Here is a 19,387-nt window from a genome sequence, read left to right on the forward strand (position 1 = left end):
CGGCATCAAGCTCGAATTTGGAAGTTATCCGTAAATTAGGTAAGAAACTTTATCCGATATCGTTTCAAATATTTAAATTCCTAATTCGAGTGATTTTATTGTCTTTTGTTGGTTAGTAGATATATTTGAATGATGCATGGCATATTCGCAAGATTCCAAAAAATACACTAAGTTAGGAAATTCCTAACTTAACAACGTGTCGGGACGACTATCCGATCTCAACCATGAGACACGATACTCGTTGGCACGGAAAATCTTTATCCTGTCCATAACTATTTGGATACGATAGTAGATTTTATTTTGTTCCCAAATTCAAACGAATAGCCTTCTATCAATATCCATAACCACATGGATATGATCGCCGGTTTATATCGTTTCCCTAATTCAAAGATAATAAAACAAATCTTGCGGATCGCGTGGATTGGTTTTGATTGTGGTGGTTATCTATCTGTTTGATTTATTTCCTTTAAAAAGAAAATTCCAAAAAAGATTAGTTAGGATTTGAATTGATTTTATTAGAAGATAATGATGCATGTTTAGGATAGGTTTAGAATAACTTTCTTTGAATAAGTCGATAGGATAACTTTTTAATTTAAAATAGGAATTAGAGTAATTTATTTCCTAGTTTAACTTAGATATTATCCTGATCTCGACGGTTCATGTTAGGGTAATTCTTGATTTCGAATTTTCATAAAAATACCAAAAAGAAGTCACTTTAGGATAGATTAAATTATTTTAGAATAGATTGCATGTTAATTTAGGCATTTTTTTTAATTCCGAATTTCATTCAAAAATAAATCATTTGTCCGTCATTAATTAGGACGCGTCGTCGCATGATATATAGTTTGCATATTAGGCTGCATTAATCGCATGTTAATTTTTGCACGTCATTACATATAGGTTAGCTTTCATTGAAATAAGTGAAAATCCTAAAAAAAATATTGAGTGAACTGCTTGTTAATTAGAAATCATATTAGGATTGTTGATGTGATTTTCTAGCTAACAACGCAGATGCTTACGTTGCTTCGAGGTAAGTAATTCTCCCGATCTTGCAATTTATTGATTATTGAGTGTTACTTTGGTGGTTTGCGCACCCGCATGATCACCTCACATGTTAGTGACTAAGTTAAAATGGATCCAGACCGCATGCATAAACATTTTTTGAAAAGAAAAGGTACCGAAAGGGCGTTAGATTAGATCTAGCGTAATCAAGTCCCCGAGCTTAGAATCTCTGGTTCGTAGGAATAAAACATATCTCCCTATGTTTTATTTAGGTTTCTAATCGACCTACCACAAATAGATTAGTGGCGACTCCAAGCATGAAAACTTTTGCATGTTAAAAACTTAAATCCTAAGTTGCGAATTGGTAGGGCTTGGGAGGGCTCGAGTTAAGCTTAGACTTAATAATCCATTAGCCCGAGAGAAATTTTAGGTCGCGACAGATGCCTTTCTAGAAGCATTGGTAATAGCTTTGACAAAGGTCGTGGCAACAATGTGAATTGCCTTACTGGCTTTTTTCTTTGGCTCAAACTGCCTTGTGTTCTTCCAAGCTATGTTGGGTTGTTTTGGAAATAGTGTCTGATGAGTGTTCGGGCTAGACACCATGGCTACCTCACGAATGGGCTCTTTGTCTTTCTTGCCGGGATAAGGCCTTCGTGTTGTTGTTTCTTGAGCTTTCTTTTCTTTTAAGCTCCACTCAATCCTTTCACCAACCCTTACCAATTCCTTACCAATATTTTTCTCAAGCCATCATACAATTCAAAGAATTATAATCCATGGTGATTCTTTTATGTTTTGAAATCATGTTTTGAACTTAACCAAACACATTTAGAAAATGATCAATTCATTATTGCTTATAAAATTTGAAATTGTTCAACATCATGATTTTAAACTCAAACAGGAATTCTAGCTCATCCAATTCTAAGCTTCTTGCCAGCTAAGGTAGCTTCTGCCTTTTGGTATTCCTCCCATTCCTTGATTCGGGATTCCTACTCTTTGACATCAATCACGACCTCCTCGAGGACATAGGGCTCCACTCTCGGCATGTTTGGGATAATATATTCCAGAACATATTGCTCTTCGGGATCTGGTATAACACTCAGCGGGACATATGGCTCCACATCAATTGGACATTTGCTTTCTATCCATTTGATGTATTCTTTGGATGCCATGTAAGTCTTCATCTCGCTTTCTAAGGATTTCGGCCGTTCAATTGCTTGTTCGGGTGAGTTCTCTAAATATTGGATAATCTTGCGGATTTTCCTTTGTAGGCCATTCTTTTCCTTTTCGGATAGGGCTTCTTTTGGAATGTCGAAAGTAAACTCCTCAGGGTTCCATGCTGGAGGGACTTGCTGAAGCATCTCGAATTGTCTGACAACCCTTAAGGGACAATATGAAGTTGCTCCATTCAATCCAAGCAATAGCACCATATTTCCTCTTGGCTTGCAATTCTTGCTTTGTCAATCTTAGGCCAATTGATTTGCCATTGGATTTGGTCGACGATTAGAGTCCTAATGAAGTTGGCCCAATCTAAGAAGGATTGCTTGGGTAATTTGTCTTGAAGACGAACATATCTTTCTATTGGGTTTATCTCTGAACTAATTTCACGAATTTTCATGAAACGACATAATGGTCGAATATGTGAAACAAACCACAATGAAAGAAGACCAATAGAAGCTTGGAAAATGCCTTTCCCAAGATTTTGGTACGTATTTAAGGAAATAATGGTTTGTGCAAGAAGCATGTTTGAAAAGTCTCATTTAAGATATGCTTGTCTTGCAATCATAGCAACTAAGGGATCTAATCCCGTTCTAGACACGGGGAATAGAATGAAGTCGAAGAAGGCTAGAATGAGTACCCGAGCTGAAGTGTTTCCCATTTCTTTAGGAAGTTTTGAAAAATTGACTATTAGAAAGGATAATGGAAATCTACCCGTGTTGACTTGATTAGCTTTTCGATTTTGGAAGTTTTAAGGTTAAGGAATTCAGCTAGAATGCTTACGGGATTAAGTCCAACAGGTGACTCTACAATCTTAGGCTTGGAATTGATCCTAATAGCGGCTTGATACTCCTCTAAAGTTGGCACCAATTCATGTTCACCAAACTGTAACGTGGCGGTTGAAACCTCCCAAAAATGAGCTAAAGCTTGGACTGAGCTAACTTGATGTTCTATATGTATTAGCTCAAGAAGATATCCAAGCATTTCTTGAACATAAACTTGGTTATTCTTAGATATGTCCTTCCACCAAGAGATGAGTTCCTTTCGAGGAATGGGGACTACTTGGATATCTAGCTTTCCCATTGAGTCTAAACATCCAAAAAGATTCATTATTATTCACCATGGATTACCAATCAATTTTAATGCCTCCATTTCAATCATATGTCCTTTTAGGGTAAAATGGAGGTAAAATGCATTTACATACTTAGAAAGTGATGCAAATGTCATTTTAAATCCATTCATGCCTTAAAAGAGCATACAATTGAAAATGGGGATGAAATCAATGTTTGATGTAAATGCCTCTTTTGTCATGCTCCATTTTGACAATAAAACCCTAATTTATGGTTTACAACTTTGAATACATCAAAATGAACATTTGACTCATTGAGTTGTGTTTATCACATTTTGAGCATATACAAAGTGACCCTTCAATCTGAAAGACAATGACCACTTGAATTACATTGAAAATGCACCATGGACCTATACATTCCATCTAAAAGTGAAAGAATGGTCAAATGGAGCATGTCACCCTAATCATTCATTCTAGTATAAAAAAGGCATTTAGATCAACCATTGATTGTCATTTAGGCATTTTGTTCAAATTGTGTCATCTAACTTGCATAATTGAAAGACAAAGGAAAGGACCGATACTTACTCACGGGGATATTTTTTGTTTGGTTTTAGGTATACCAACCACAAAGACATGCAGATGCAACAAGTGAGATTTTGACGCCTAAGGGTAGGACAGGCTAAAGGCTTAAGGTCACCACCTTAATGGACAAGGGATTCCGTTCCAATAGGCAATCGACCTAAAGTAATGGAATGTTATTCCATCTCGATGATCGGTATTGAATTTAAACGATCCCATGAGCAATCGACTCATAGTTTCGTCTAAGTACATATCTCTTAAGGGTAATCCTAAATGTAGCCGGGGTTGGGTTATGGGTGATATGTGCGAATGGTGTCGTGCTAAGCAATTAAGAAGCATGCGTAACAATTTATAACCAAACAGCACTTCTAAAATGGCCATTTTACATTCATTCCCAATACTATCCTGCAAAACAAAGGTTAACAAAGACAACACTCCTTATACCTCCCACTTACAAAACCATTTAACGCAATTGTTAGTGGGCATACCTTGGATCCTTGCAAGCGCAAAACACATGTGTATCACTCTAATCTATACTTACGTCCACTTAGAGTGCTAAAGTCCCCAGCAAAGTCGCCAAGCCTGTCGCGCCGCGCTTTTGGCACAGTAAGGAGGTACTTCCATTTGTCATGAATGAGAAAACTGTCTCCGAATGGGTAACTAAGATCTGATACGGATGTTTCGCCCAAATGTCCCACAGACATCCCATCACTAGAAAACGAGGGGTCTCTCCCAGACCATACCTCACGTGACAGCGGGTATTTATTTTTTAATATTTTCTATTTAGTTTGAATTTTAATTTGGAGTAGCCATTAGTCATTATTGGTAGGTTGACTAGAAACCTAATCGGGGTACGAGAGAAATACCACGATTTTGCGAACCATAGATTCTGAGTAAGGGGACTTAGTTACGCTAATGATCCTGAATCGAGATCTCTAACGCCCTTTCGATACCTAAAACGATACGATGTGTCTAACATGTCACACAAGATCGCAAGGTCTATCCACTCATTCTAATAGTTATAATCGTGGGAAATCAATCAATCAATCAATTATTGGACAATCAATATCAATTAATCAAAGCAATCCTAAATTGTTTCTAAAATGAAAGTCAATCCAAAACACACAAACCCTAGTAAAGCCCTAATGGCTTATTCATTCAATGAGTTATGTTGTTTTAGGGTTTTTTAGGGGTTGAGACCCTTTTTGGGGGTTAAACCTTTTTAGGTATTTTTTTAGGGCTTAGGATCCCTTTTAACCCCTAAACTGAAGGGTCTTCAAAAATGTCATTTAGACACTTAAAAAAATTCAAATTTCACTTGTAAAGGGTGGCCACAAGGTTTCTGGGTCATTCTGTGAATTTTTGAAATTTTTTATTTTTGATTATTTTTTATAATTTTTGGAAATTTTTTTTTTTGAAAATTTTTTACTTTCCCAAAAGCTTATTTTTTATTTTTTTTTGAAATTTTCAGATTCTTGGAATTTTCTGAAATTTTTATGAATTTTCTGAAATTTTCGAATTTTTTGAAATTTTCGAATTTTTTAAGATTTTTTTTAGAATTTTCTGATTTTCTAATTTTTTAAGATTTTTTTGAATTTATAATTTTTTTGAATTTTTATATTTTCCCGCCAAGAAAGCAAATCAAAACGAACCGGTTCAGACCGGTCGGACCGGCCGGCATCGGCGCCGGTCGGTGCTCCGATGGGCATGGCACCGAAACGGTGCCGTTCTTGGTGTTTCTCACTTCGGCATTTCGCTGAGCACATGGTGTGCATAATCTCTTGTTCAATGTTTTCAAGGCTGTGACTTTGAACCGAGCTCCGACAAGCTTCTGGCGACCTTCCTGTCATATTTTTAGGCTTTGTGTTGAGTCATCATCATCCTTTACCCATCTAGACTAGTCGGTTCATCGCCAGACCACCGCCGGCCGACAAAAAACCGATCCAAAAACCCAAACTTGAAGACTGATCTATTCAAATACTCCTATCATTCAGATCATAAATCAGATGCCCTAGCCGTTTGTAATGTTCATACAACAATCAAAACAATAAGAAAGTGAAGAAAACTAACTTGAAACAGTCATAGGCCGTCAGAAACACTCCGGCAAGATCTGGAAGCTACAGTGAGGGCATTTTAATGGTAGCCGACTCAGTTTATGCAAATTTAATCATTCAAAATGCAATCAAACAACAAAAATGCGATTAGAACATGTTTTAAGCATCTATGATTGCAAAATCACAAAGAAACACACATGATTGAGCTCGATTGAACTCAAAAACCTATTCTGGAATTTTACCGAACCGTGAGCATGATAGGACTTTACCTACTTCGATGGAGATCAAATCTGAAATTTCGCTGCAAACGGCGACCGTAGGGTGACTCTTTGACACCTTTTCTCGAAACTGATGAACTTCTTCGCTCCGGAAAAGCTCTGGATTGATCAACCGAGGCACCGTTTCAGGCCTTCACGGTAAACGTTGTTGTAGGTTCGCCGGTGAGGAAACTCACCGTCGGGACCGATTTGCCAGCTCTTTTCCGATCACTTGGTCTTGGGAGTCTCGACTCAACTTCTCACTCAATCTCTCTCTTTCTCACTCTGGTTCTCTTTCTCTCTTTCTCTCTCAGTGATTTCGTCGAATAAGTTCTATATGCGGGATAATGTTTTTTCTCTCTTTTCTTGCTCGATTTCCTGCCAAAAATTCACTCTCACCGATCTCTAAGTTTGTTACATCAAATCTCCGATGGCAGCTGGAGCTTCCCTAATTGGTAAAACTATTTATCACGTGCTCAATCAACCCAGGCAAGGCAGTGAAGAGGCAAGCTGGGGAGATATTTTCCAATTTTTTTCATGTGTGGGGTTGAACCGGGTAAAGAAGATGACCGACCTAGGTCGGGTTGGGTCGATCCGACCGACCTAGGTCGGGTTGGGTCGATCCGACCGACCCCGGCAGACCCGGGTTGGTCTAAAATTGCACATTAAGCCCAATTTTGACCCAATTTTTCAAATTTAACCCCAAAATTAGATTTCTCGACACATTTTGCATTCAAATATGAGATTTGTACCAATTTTTATCACAATTAAACCCAAAATTCCCAAATTTTGAATTCGGATCACTAGGGTTTTTGTTCAATTCAGTATCTAAATGACCCGATTGGGAAAATTGATGCCAAAATTGAATTACCCATGACTGATTATCCCTAGGAATGGCACTGTCCTGGTTCAACAATTTCGAATTGTACATGATTCCCAATTTGGGCTCAAAATCCCTAATTTTCAATTGATTTTTGGGGTCTTTCAATTATACGGTTAAATTGTGAAATTGGACTGATCATTATGTAATTCAAGGTCCTAGAATCATTTGTTGTGAAGACACTATGGCTTAAAAATTACTAAAAATGATTCAATTGCGTTTTTGGTTCAATTTGGGTATGAATTTACCCAATTTTGGGAAAAATACATTCCCAATTGAAATTTTCCAAAATTGAAGTTATAATGATGAAATTGGATTTAAAATAAGACTAATGGCTATTTTCATAGAATTTTTGAACTCCATTTGATATTTTTCTTGATTTTTCCTCTTATTTTAACCCAAAGAAATTAAAGAAAAATTCAGAAAAATTATAAAAAAATTATTTTGGTTTAGAAATAGGTTCCTAAGCTTGGCCAAGGTTCCTAATCTCAATTTTGTGATTTTTAGAAAAAATTGAAAAAGGGCTAAAAATAAAGTGTAAACAGCATCCTCCTATACAAGGATTAGGCGATTTACTTATTGAGTTTTACTTATTTGTTGTTGTTCACTTCTTTTCAAGCTCGTAGGTATGTATAGTCGTATCATCCATTTTGGGTGCCCCGTAACCAAGGAAGTGGATGTTACTGAGGTCGTGGTAGCGAGGAGTGATATTACTTATCATAAGTACACTACTACGATGTGGGTCGAAGAGGGCCTAGAGCACTTGGTTTCTCATCGTTTTGTGGCCTGGTTTATATGGTTTTACGGGGATCTTTTTGGTCCTCTTCGTGGGTTTGATGGACCCCCGGGTGACCTTGGAAGAGCCTCAATGGATCCCATGGTGGGGAATCCTTCCGATGGCGTCGTGAGAAGTTCGACCCGAACTATGATTCTGAGCCCAAACCATAGAGAATCGGCCTCTTGTAGGGTACCACTTTTTGGAAATCGCCCTCATAGATAGAGGAATTAGGACTAACCCCGACCCTTTTTGGTTGAAATCGAAAAAGGCCCGTAGTAGTGGGCTTGTAATTAGCTAACTTTTGATGGTTAATGATGCTTATATATGAAGTATATTTTGTCTACGTGTTTTCCTTGCTATCCGTTTGTTGTTATTGATTGGGTGATGTTCAAGTACACTTCCGCATGTGCATAATCGAAAGATAAAAGAAACGAGTTGGCGACACCTCCTGGGATGTCGCATTTCAATGACCTCACGGATGTTGCGCACCCGAGGCTCGGGGAGATAGGGTATGGGGCGTGACACATGTCATATTAGATTAGTTCATATTTTTTTCCGTCATTAGAATTAGCTCATATATAGATTGTGTTTAAATAATCCATTTTGCATGTCATTAGTTTAATAATTCATGTAATCATAGAATCTTGATTAAATTGCATTCATGTGTTAGGAAACTTAATTAATATCATGTTTACCACTATACGTCTTATGTGCAGATTTTCTCATCCTTAAAACTCCTTCTGCTTATTACATTCTATTACACACTTGTTTTTAAAGTCTTATGTACATTCTATTGCAACATGAATGGGAGAAAGTTCAAAAGAAGAAAGCCATTCAAATAAGCTGAGCAAAAGAAGACATTTGATGTAGGAGAAACGGGCAAGGATGTAATCTGTTTTCATTATAGGAAACATAGACATATCAAACCAAATTGTCCACTCTTGAAGACAAAGAAAGGAAAGTTTGAAAAAGTTAAGAAAGCCCTGAAGGCAGAAACTTGTAGCCACACTGAGTGTGAAGATCGTGACGAAGAATATGCAAACATTTGCTTAATGGCACACTCAGACTTAGATTTAGATTCAGACTCAAGTTCAGAAATAGAGAAAGAAATCGAGGTAAATTATCCTGAAATTCCTATTGAAATTACGAATTATATTGATAAATTATGTTTAGATTACAAATTTGCTTTCAAAAGAGTCTTCGAATTGAAGAAGGAAAATTCCAAGCTGAGATAATATAATATTTCTCAAAAAGGGAAAATTGAATTTTTACAAAAGGAATTCCATCAAATAAAAGAAAATCGAGATTTACTTGTAAAAGAAAATGTTGTTTTAAAAAAGGAATTTTCGGATATTACTACAAAATTTTCAAATGGATCATAAACTTTGGAACATATACTTTCCATACATGTTCCATACTATAACAAGTTTGGACTTGATTTTATTAAGGAAAGTGATTTTCTAATTAATTTTCCAAAAGTTAAGGAAAGACTCAACCAAAGACCTTCTAAGCATGCATATGAAAATCATTTTCAAAAGAATTTTGTAAAACCTGTTGACCGAAATGCCTTTAAGTGCTCAATTTGTGGTGATCCAAAGCATTTTGAGAATGAATGTTCTAAAGTCTGGAGATCAACTTGGAGAAACTGGATAAGAGTAACTTATTCCACTACCACTCAAGGACCCAAGTAAATTTGGGTACCAAAGAAAACTTGAGTTTATTCATTTTTTGCAGGTATCTAAAAAGAAAAAGAATAAATGGTATTTGGATAGTGGCTGTTCAAGACACATGACAGGAGATTCAAGCATGTCATTAAGTTTGAAAAACTGAATGGTGGAAGCGTATCTTTTGGTAGAAATAACAAAGGAAGAATCATAGACAAATGAACTGTTGAAATTGGAAGCCTAGTGATTAACGATGTCTCTTTGGTGAAATGCCTTAATTACAATCTCATAAGCATAAGTCAATTATGAGATATAGGCTTCAAGATCAACTTTCAAGAGAACATATGTTCTAGCTCAAGCAAAGACTGCTCACAATCTTTCACCGAACGAAGACATGGTAATATTTATCTTCTAGATGTAAAGTCTGACACTTCTCAATGCTTAGTTTCTATCAAAGAAGACACAAATCTATGGCATGAAAGGCTGGGGCATATTAGTATGAAACAATTATCTAAGCTTTCTACCAAGGAGCTTGTTCGAGGTCTCCCATATCCGAAACTCAAGAGATCTGAATTATGTACAGCTTGCACCTTGGGAAAACAGATCAGAAGTTCTTTTAAATCTATATATTATGTCTCCACTAACCGTGTATTACAACTTCTTCACATGGATTTATTTGGACCAACTAGAAGTCAAAGCATTGGTGGTAATAAGTATTGTTTAGTAAGAGTTTATGACTTTACCAGATTCACATGGGTATTTTTCCTTACTCACAAAAATGAAACCTTTTAATATTTTTCAAAATTTGCCAAAAAGGTTTAGAACAAAAAAGGTTATGCAATTTCCAGTATCAAAACTGACCATGGAGAAGAATTTGAATATCAAAGTTTTACAGATTTTTGTGTTGAAAATGATTTTCAACATATTTTCTCTTGTCCTTATACTTCAGAACAAATGGAGTTATCGAAAGGAAAAATCGATCTTTACAAGAAATGGCAAGAACTCTCTTGATCGAAAGCAAAATCTCTTCTCGTTTTTGGGCAGAAGTTGTTTCGACAGCATGCTACATAATCAATCGAGTTTTTCTAAAACATATTCTTGAAAAAAACCCCTGTGAGTTTTACAAAGGAAGAAAACCAATATTTCATATTTTCATGTATTTGGATGTAAATGTTTTGTTCTTAAAAATGCTAATGATCGTTCTGGAAAGTTTAATAAGAAATCAGATGAAGGAATCTTCTTTGGCTATTCCATAACAAGCAAGGCTTACAGAATCTTCAACAAGAACACTCAGACCGTGGAAGAATCGATGAATCTAAAATTTGAGGAAAATCTTCAGACTCAAGAAGATGAATCCGAATATTCTCATGCTGATGTGAACTTCCAAGACTCTCAACAAAATTCCATGCTTGATGATGTTCAACCAGTTGAAGAAATCAAGGATGCTCTTACAAATGATCAAAATCAACCTTAATCCCTAAAGATTGATGAAGATCAAAACGATAGATTTAGCAAAAACTGAAAACATTAGTCCAGTCACCCAAAGGAACTTATCATCAAGGAGGTGGATGATGGTATCAAAACACGCTCGAAACTCAAGGAAAATATAAGTACTCTAGCACTTAAGTCTGAGATAGAACCAAAATTAAAAGGAATTGATGAAGCTCTAACCGACGAAAGCTAGATAGAAGCAATGTAAGAACAACTTCATCAGTTCAGAATCAATGAAATCTAGGAACTCGTGCCAAGACCAAAGAGTCATCTAGTGATTGGAACAAAATGGGTATTCAGAAACAAACTAGACGATAAAGAAAAGGTTACTAGAAACGAAGCCAGGCTTATGGCCAAAGGATATGCACAAAAAGAGAGAATAGATTATGATGAAACCTATGCACTAGTTGCTAGATTAGAAGCCATAAGGCTTCTTTTAGCTTATGCTTGTTTTCATAATTTCAAACTATTTCATATGGACATTAAAAGCGCATTCCCCAATGGCTACATCAAAGAGGAAGTGTTTGTGGAACAACCCACCCATTTTGAAGAACTAAGAAAGTCTAATCATGTCTACAAGCTAAAAAATACACTATATGGTCTGAAACAAGTACCTTGTGCCTGGTATGAAAGACTAAGTAAATTTCTTATGGAAAATGGCTTTGTGAAAGGTAAAGTAGATACAACTCTCTTTATCAAAAATGAAGGTAAAAACATTCTACTTGTTCAGATTTATGTTGATGTATAATCTTTGGTTCTTCTAATGAATTGCCAAGCAGACCAAAGATTGTACTTTTATACGCCAAGAAAAGTATGCCAGAGAAATAGTAAAAAAGTTTGGAATGGAAAATAGCAAGAAGACAGAAACTCCAATGTCTCACTCTTCCAAATTGGATAAGGATGATAAGGGTAGAAAGGCTGACCAAAAGTTATACAAGAGTATAATAGGATTATTACTATATCTCACTGCTTCTAGACCTGATATCCCTTTTAGTGTGTGTATGTATGAGAGATTTCAAGCAGACTCAAAGAAATCACATCTCACAGCTATAAAAAGGATAATTAAATATGTTGGCACCTATCCAATGTTAGGATTATGGTATCCAAAATGATCAAATTTTACACTCATTAGTTATTTTGATGCTGATTTTGCTGGTTGTAAAGTGGACAGGAAAAGCACCTTAGGTACATGTCAATTAATGGGAAACATGTTGGTATCATGGTATTCAAAAAAGCAAAGTATAGTTGCATTATCTACAGCAAAAGTAGAATATGTAGTACTTGGAAGTTGTTGCGCTCAGATTTTATGCATGAAGCAACAACTGCGCTTAGATTGGGTTATTAGCACGAAAAACCCAAACTAGTATATCTGTGATAAATTTACCCTAAACTAATTTTTGGATCACAAAAAACCCAAAACCGGTGCACTTGTGACAAATTTACCCTTCGTTAGTTTTTATTAAATTTTACTATCAAATTGCTTGGTTAAATGACACATGACAGTTGACGAATGTACCAGTTTGGGATTTTACCATTCGTTTGTCCTGGATGTACTAGTTTGTGGTTTTTTTTTGTATTAATTCAATTTAATGGAAGGTAAATTTGTCACAAATATACCAGTTTTGGATTTTTGGTTGTCAAAAAATTAGTTTTGGGTAAATTTATCATAGATGTACCAGTTTAGAGTTTTTTGTGGTATTATCAAGCGTAAAAATCGAATGTGCCAATACCAATGCTAACAAAGAATACAATTCTTCATTCTCAAGCTAAGCATATTGAAATCAAGCATCATTTCATAATAGACCATATTCAAAACGGTGATGTGCATATTCAATTTATTGAATCAAAGTTTCAATTAGTAAATATTTCTACAAAACCATTAGAAAAGATTTCATTTGAGTTTATTCGTGATAAATTACATATTACGTATCCATATGCTTGAGATATTTTGAAAGACAGGAAAAGGAAGTTTGCTTTTGAATTACAATACAGATTTTCTGCGTCTGAACCTATGCTCAGACTCTAAAGCATATCCGAAAGGAAGCTAAAACTCCAAAGATAGACATTCAAATTTTGGCACGTACGTTCTATTTTTACAAGGAAATCAGGTACGTACAATAAACAAATTTTCATTGTTGATTAAATTGATATAAATTGATTGATTGGATTTCATTCTAAAATTTAATTTTTTTTAACTGTCTATTACAGTTTTATCAAAAAATTTGGAGTTTAAAATAAAAAACTGCCAAATTCAGTTTTCTCTCACCTTTCGCATTTTTTAAAATAAAAATTGTCTATTACATTTTTTTTTGAAAACTCGCGACCCTTCACTTTTCTGCTCAAACCCCTTTGAAAGTACACTTGTTTCTCTCTCAAATTTCAAGATCAAAACTTTTTCTCTTAAATCACTTCAAAAGTCCAAATGTCTCCTAAATCTGAAATCTCCTCAAGAACTCGACAATCATCTCGCATTGCAAACATAAGTTCGAAGACCAAAGGAAGCCCTGAACAAGTGGAGATCAGTGACTCATCTGGCACTGAATCGGACAAGCAATTGACTAGATCGGCCAGTAAACCTGATTTTCACTTTAAAAATTCAAAATTTGTGTGGATAGTATATGAACTGTTCAAAAAGGGGAATGCTTCTGAGGAACTGATGCGTGATTTCTTTAAGCAAAATGGGTTTAAAGCTGAGGAAGAATTTCTGTTGGCTTTTACGACTCCTCCGTTGCAAACTGTGTTTCCCAAAACTGGTAATGAAAAAGAAGGAAGTGCTTCTAGAAAGCACAGGAGAATCAACAACATCTGGACTCAATTCAAAAAAAATTGTTGCTCAGACTTGTCGCGACCTACCCCTCGAGGGCCACCTCGGGGCATGGGTTTAAAGGCAATTGTTCATTGGAAATGTCCCAAATGGCTTATCAAAAAATCGGCTTAAAATGGCATCATTCTTTGGATTTATCCATTAGGTTCATTTACCATGAACGTGAATTCTCCCTCCATCCATACCTCATCTGACATGGGATCATTTGTATGTGTTTTTATCAATTAGGAGTCGCCACTAGCCTTTTGTCGGGGGTTTGCTAGAATACCCAATCGAAATGCATGAATTTTGTTTCGATTTCTACGAAACCAGAGATATATTGGTTTGGGGACAAGGATATGTTGATGTTTCTATTAATGCCTTTTCAATACCACTAACTTGTTTTGGTTGTTATCTAAGTGGCCACGCATTTGCTTTTATCATTTTCATGTAAAGGTCCTAATCCACTAAATGATCAAGCATCTTGTTTTTGTGTTTTTCCCTTTAGAATTCTAAACTAATCCTATCTTAGTCTAGAAAAGAAAAATCAACAAACAATGTATTGAAAGGCGGTGCATAAGTAAACATCCAATGTAACTGAAAGGCGAGCTAATCTAAGAGCAAGGAAAGAAAACCCGCAACTCATTGAGTGATTATTACAAGCCAAGTTGGAAAACCCTAGACATGGTCGGGAAATAAATAAATTGTACAAGATGAGATCGGATTGGACATCGGTCTTTAATCTCCACCCTCAAGGTCCACGGCCACCTCCTCCATGGACTGCTATAGTGATGTCGATTTTTATTGAACTCACACATTCCAAACAAGTAACGTACAAGCATACAATCAAAGCAAAGTAATGACACCCTATCATGAAAGTATTGAATTGGCCTTGAGATCGGCCCTTGCCTTTCATGCATTTCGATCACCCAATCACTTAATCAACTAGGATTGATTAATTAATAGTTAATGATAATCGACCACCATTAGTATTCACAAAACAATGGTCGATATCACTTGACCCCTAAAGTCGGTTCTAAGTTATCACCATAGGCTACCAGCCGAACATGCATTAAACCTAAACATTCATCTAGAAAACACATGCATAAACAATGAATTAAACATGCTATTATGCCAAATGACCTTGCTTCTCAATCAATCACACAAGAAGAAATGAGCCTATTGAGGATCACTTAGACAATTAAAGTACAAGTTTAAACAGATTTTGTTTAACCCTAATTGACTTAACAAAGGAAGTCCAATTAACATGATTCAAGCATAATTAGAAATCTTAGGATGTGTAAATCAAAGTTCATGAAGACCATTTGGATCAATTTTTAACTTATTTTTCCGAAAATAAGGATTTGACCCGGATACTCCAGACTTGACCCGATTCTGGTCAGAAATTTGAAAAAATGTGGGAAAAATAGTAAAATTTGTTTAAATAGCGTAAAAATTTGTAGTCAGTTATAAAAACATGTGATGAACAACTTTCATGTTTTGAGTTTATTCTAAAAATGGCCGTAGGTTTACCAAAATTGCAAAACACGTTTTCATGTTCAGAGAAGTGAATTATCAGATCTGAGTGTAGAATCCAATCGGCACATTGATCAGACATTTGAACATTCATACGAGCTTCAATTTTGATAAGATTGATACCATTGAAAATTTTAGAATCTTAGTAAAAACTTTCATGAAGAACACTTTCCGAGATTTTGAACACAAAAATTTTTAAAATTCGAAGAATAAGCAAAAGTCTGTCAGAAAACAATTTTCAAAGACCAGAAAATGTGACTTTGAGGATTAATCATGTTAACTAAATCATCATGAAATTTTCTGAGATTTTTATTGTAGAAATATCAAGATGTTATTTACAACTTTTATGAAGACAATTTTTTCAAATGAAGAACACAAAAAATCAGAAAAATCATTGAACGGGTAAGGTCAGTCAGGAAACACAAACGGAATAGAAAACTGATATTCACAGATTCTGATCTGAAGTTTCAGCAACGATTTCACATAGTAAATGATGTCCATTCATGCCATATGATATATCAAATCGAAGCTTAGAGCATGCTCTTCGAATCTCAAGTTATGTATTTTTTCATATTTCATCATCTTCGAACTCAAATCAGTAGTAGAAGCAAAATTTCGCATGACACGAAAATTGCATATCATGGCAATAATGCTCCAAACATTCATTGAATGATTCCCATGCATATATCAATCAACATACGAAATTCTACACACTCGGTTTAAGAATGCATACCTTGTGTGATGAAATCGTTGAGCTCATAAGAGCTATTCGAGCAACAATAGATTTCAATATGGCACCGATGGTAGCTCTCCAATATATAGATCACAACATGAGAGTCTCGGTGTGAGAAAATGATTCGATGAGATAGAATGAACAAGAAGTAAACAACGATCAAAGTCAAGCGAAATAGGATAGATCCGGTGGCCGTTTCGACGAAAGCCAGCCACCACAACCTTGTGAACTAGCTGAGAATGCAAGACGTGATGCTCAGGACACCAAGGAATGGCTGCCGATTGCCAGATGGAGCTGGAAACGCCGCTGGATAGCAAACCAGCGTGGGAGCTAGTATTGACGCCGAAATGTGCCTGTATCTGTCAAATTCATCAATCAAACTCCCTCTTAAGAGCAAAACGCACAGATCTCGAACAAAGTAGAGGGAAAGAGATTCGAGCGTGAAGGAGAAGGCGAATGAGTGCAACTGCTGGCCGAGCTCGGTTCCGTCGCCGATCAGCTACTCAGATTTAGGGTTTCGTTGCGCTTGTGTAGAGAGAAAGGAGAGTGAAGGGGGGCAGAGAGAGAGAGAGAGAGATCGGCTCATCTGTCGAACAATTACCCACACTGGCCTAACTCGGCCTGACCCTAACAATTACCCACATCTAAAAATCTTTACCGGAGAAGACTAAGTCTCAACCCTAAAATACCCTAAATTTTCGGGTATGGTCGGGCCGGGCCAGGTCCGTGTGGGCTTTTATGACATCTCTACTGCGCCGAAACCAACTTGCCATCAATTAAAATCATGAAAGAATAAGCAACTTACTTAAACTTATTGTAGCTCAGCAAAATGTGTTGCTCATACACAGACAACACTAATTCATTATCCACTTGCTTGCTTCGAAGAATAATGAATTACAGAAGAACTATGAGACCATGGAAAGTGATTAGTCGATCATTACGCACTTGAAGGAATTTTTCGACAAGAATGGTCAATTCTCTAGGTATGAGATATCTAAGGGATTGTATCGTATGAGGATGGCTAAGGGATCATTGGTAAATGATCATGTTCTGAAAATGATTTGGCATATTGAGGAGTTGACTAGGCTAATGTCAACCACGGCTAATTCATTATCCACGGCTAATCTAGAGGATAAGATGCAGAATGTCGTCCACCAGACTGAACAAAATATGGCAGCTATAGAGACAGGTTTTGGTCAATGCATGTCGAAGATTGAAGAGGCTGTATAGAATTTGGATAATCTCCAGCTTATTCAAATTCCTTACAATCCTTAGGATGTTGATCAAAATCCTCCCCTTATTTCAAAAAACCTCTTAGTTTATTCGTGCTTTGAACTAATTATCTATTTTGATCATTTGGATATTAATACTTAGTTTGGATTGTTATGGTTATGGATTCTATGGACTTTTATGCTTATATTTTTATGCTATTGACAAAAAGGGAGAGAAATATGCAGATATGATATATTTTTTATATGCAGGTTATTAGACACAAAGGAAAGAATACATATGTGATTCATATTTTGCTCTTATGCAATGCAAATCATATTATGTGTCTTATCTTATAAATAATCTCATATCAAACTGATCTGATCATATAGAATATCTTGAATATCTGCTTCATTATATGTTTGATCTCATTTCTCAAAAAAATTTCAAAATTTGTATATCTGCATGGAAAGTTTTATCACCATAGAAAAAGGGGAGATTGTTAAAAAAAACCTCCTAACAGATTTTAAAGTTGATAAAACTATCCATATACGTCTTATAAGTTTGCTAAATGCCTTGAAGTATTTTGATTCAGAAAATTATTCTTGGAAGAGAAGCATATGACAATCTTAATCTTATTCAAGTTCAGATTGTGGAATTTACTTCAAATAAAAGAGATTCAAAATTTATACAGGAAATGAAGAACTTCAAACTCAGAGAACTTCACATGTTTCTATCCTGGCACCAGTTCAAAACAAGACACAAGTTCAGAACGTAACACAAGTTCAGAACGTGACACAAGTTCATAACATATATAATAGCTAGTGATCTGGCTTGGATTTCACATTTAGAAAGATTTGATTGACTCAATCTTAAAGATTGTTTTGGCAAACCAACTTTGAAATGCAAAACATCTTAATTGATTGGCAAATCAATTTCGAGACAAGTTACTTTCTAAACGGAGAAGCTTTACTTATAGAAACCAAGACTTTGGTTGTATGGGCGACCATAATCAATAAAGATTTCGATTTTGTCACTCAACGGCTACTCAATCTTCTTAATACAGAACTGTCCAATAGGTAGATTGGAAGATGATCCTCTGGAGACTGTTCAACAACTAGATTGGAAGTGGAGGAGTATAAAAGGAGAATAAGGTACCGAAGAACTGAAGCAATAAACAAAGTCCAGAATCTAAAATTCCAAATTCTGAGCGTGCTTAAATCCTTTATACTTATCTTTCATGGGCTACATTTTGTGATCTTAAGAAAGATACTGAAAGAGTGACTAAGTGAGATAGTAAGATATATCATACACTGAGAGTTATCACTCATAATTATAATCTCTTGTTAATCATCTAGTGGAATCCAGCCAATAGGTTATCAGAGTGAGAGAGTAGACGTAGGCTTGATCTAAGCCAAATTACTATACGTCTTGTGTGCAAATTCTCTTAAATCCTTCTACGCATTATTAAATTCTATTACACACTTACTAAATTGCTTATGAAGTTTGTTTATAATCTGAACTTTGCACTCTAAGTGATCCTTGCTAGCTACATCAGAACTCCTCGGAAGCATGGCGTTCCACTGAGTTCAATCCACCAACAGATTCACTTGGAGTTAGTGACCCATAGAGCACCAACTAAGGCACAAACGAGAGCGATTACCACTGCTATTTGAATTATTGTGAATCATTTCATTCTCTTTGAAAGTCATGGCTTGATGGCCAATATATCTTGCCAAATATCACAAGGACGATTCTGTTTTTTTTTCAAATAACGAAGCTAAAGAATGGACTAAAAGTAGAAGAATGTGACTAGTTTTTGGGGCTTCGATGTATGAGATGAAAATCTTAGGACTCGAGTACATAATCTTAACACTTTTTCGGACTCTTGCTGGGGTATGAAGAAGATGCCATGCAAAGGTACGGTATTGCGGATTTTGGAGCTTCATCAATGGTGGCTCTAGTGCCTAGTGGTATCCGCGTCAGCTCGCTGCTGTATTATCCGGTGGCCCCTTTTGGCTATTCCGACCACCTTCTCTTTCCAGGTATAGAAGAATATACCGTACAGTCAATTTTTTCACGGACATCTTCAACGACGTCGTAGTTAAGCATCTTGG

Source organism: Syzygium oleosum, unplaced genomic scaffold (genome assembly GCF_021117445.2).
Source record: "Syzygium oleosum isolate NSW1041296 unplaced genomic scaffold, Sole_v2.1 Sole_v2.31, whole genome shotgun sequence".
NCBI lineage: Eukaryota > Viridiplantae > Streptophyta > Magnoliopsida > Myrtales > Myrtaceae > Syzygium > Syzygium oleosum.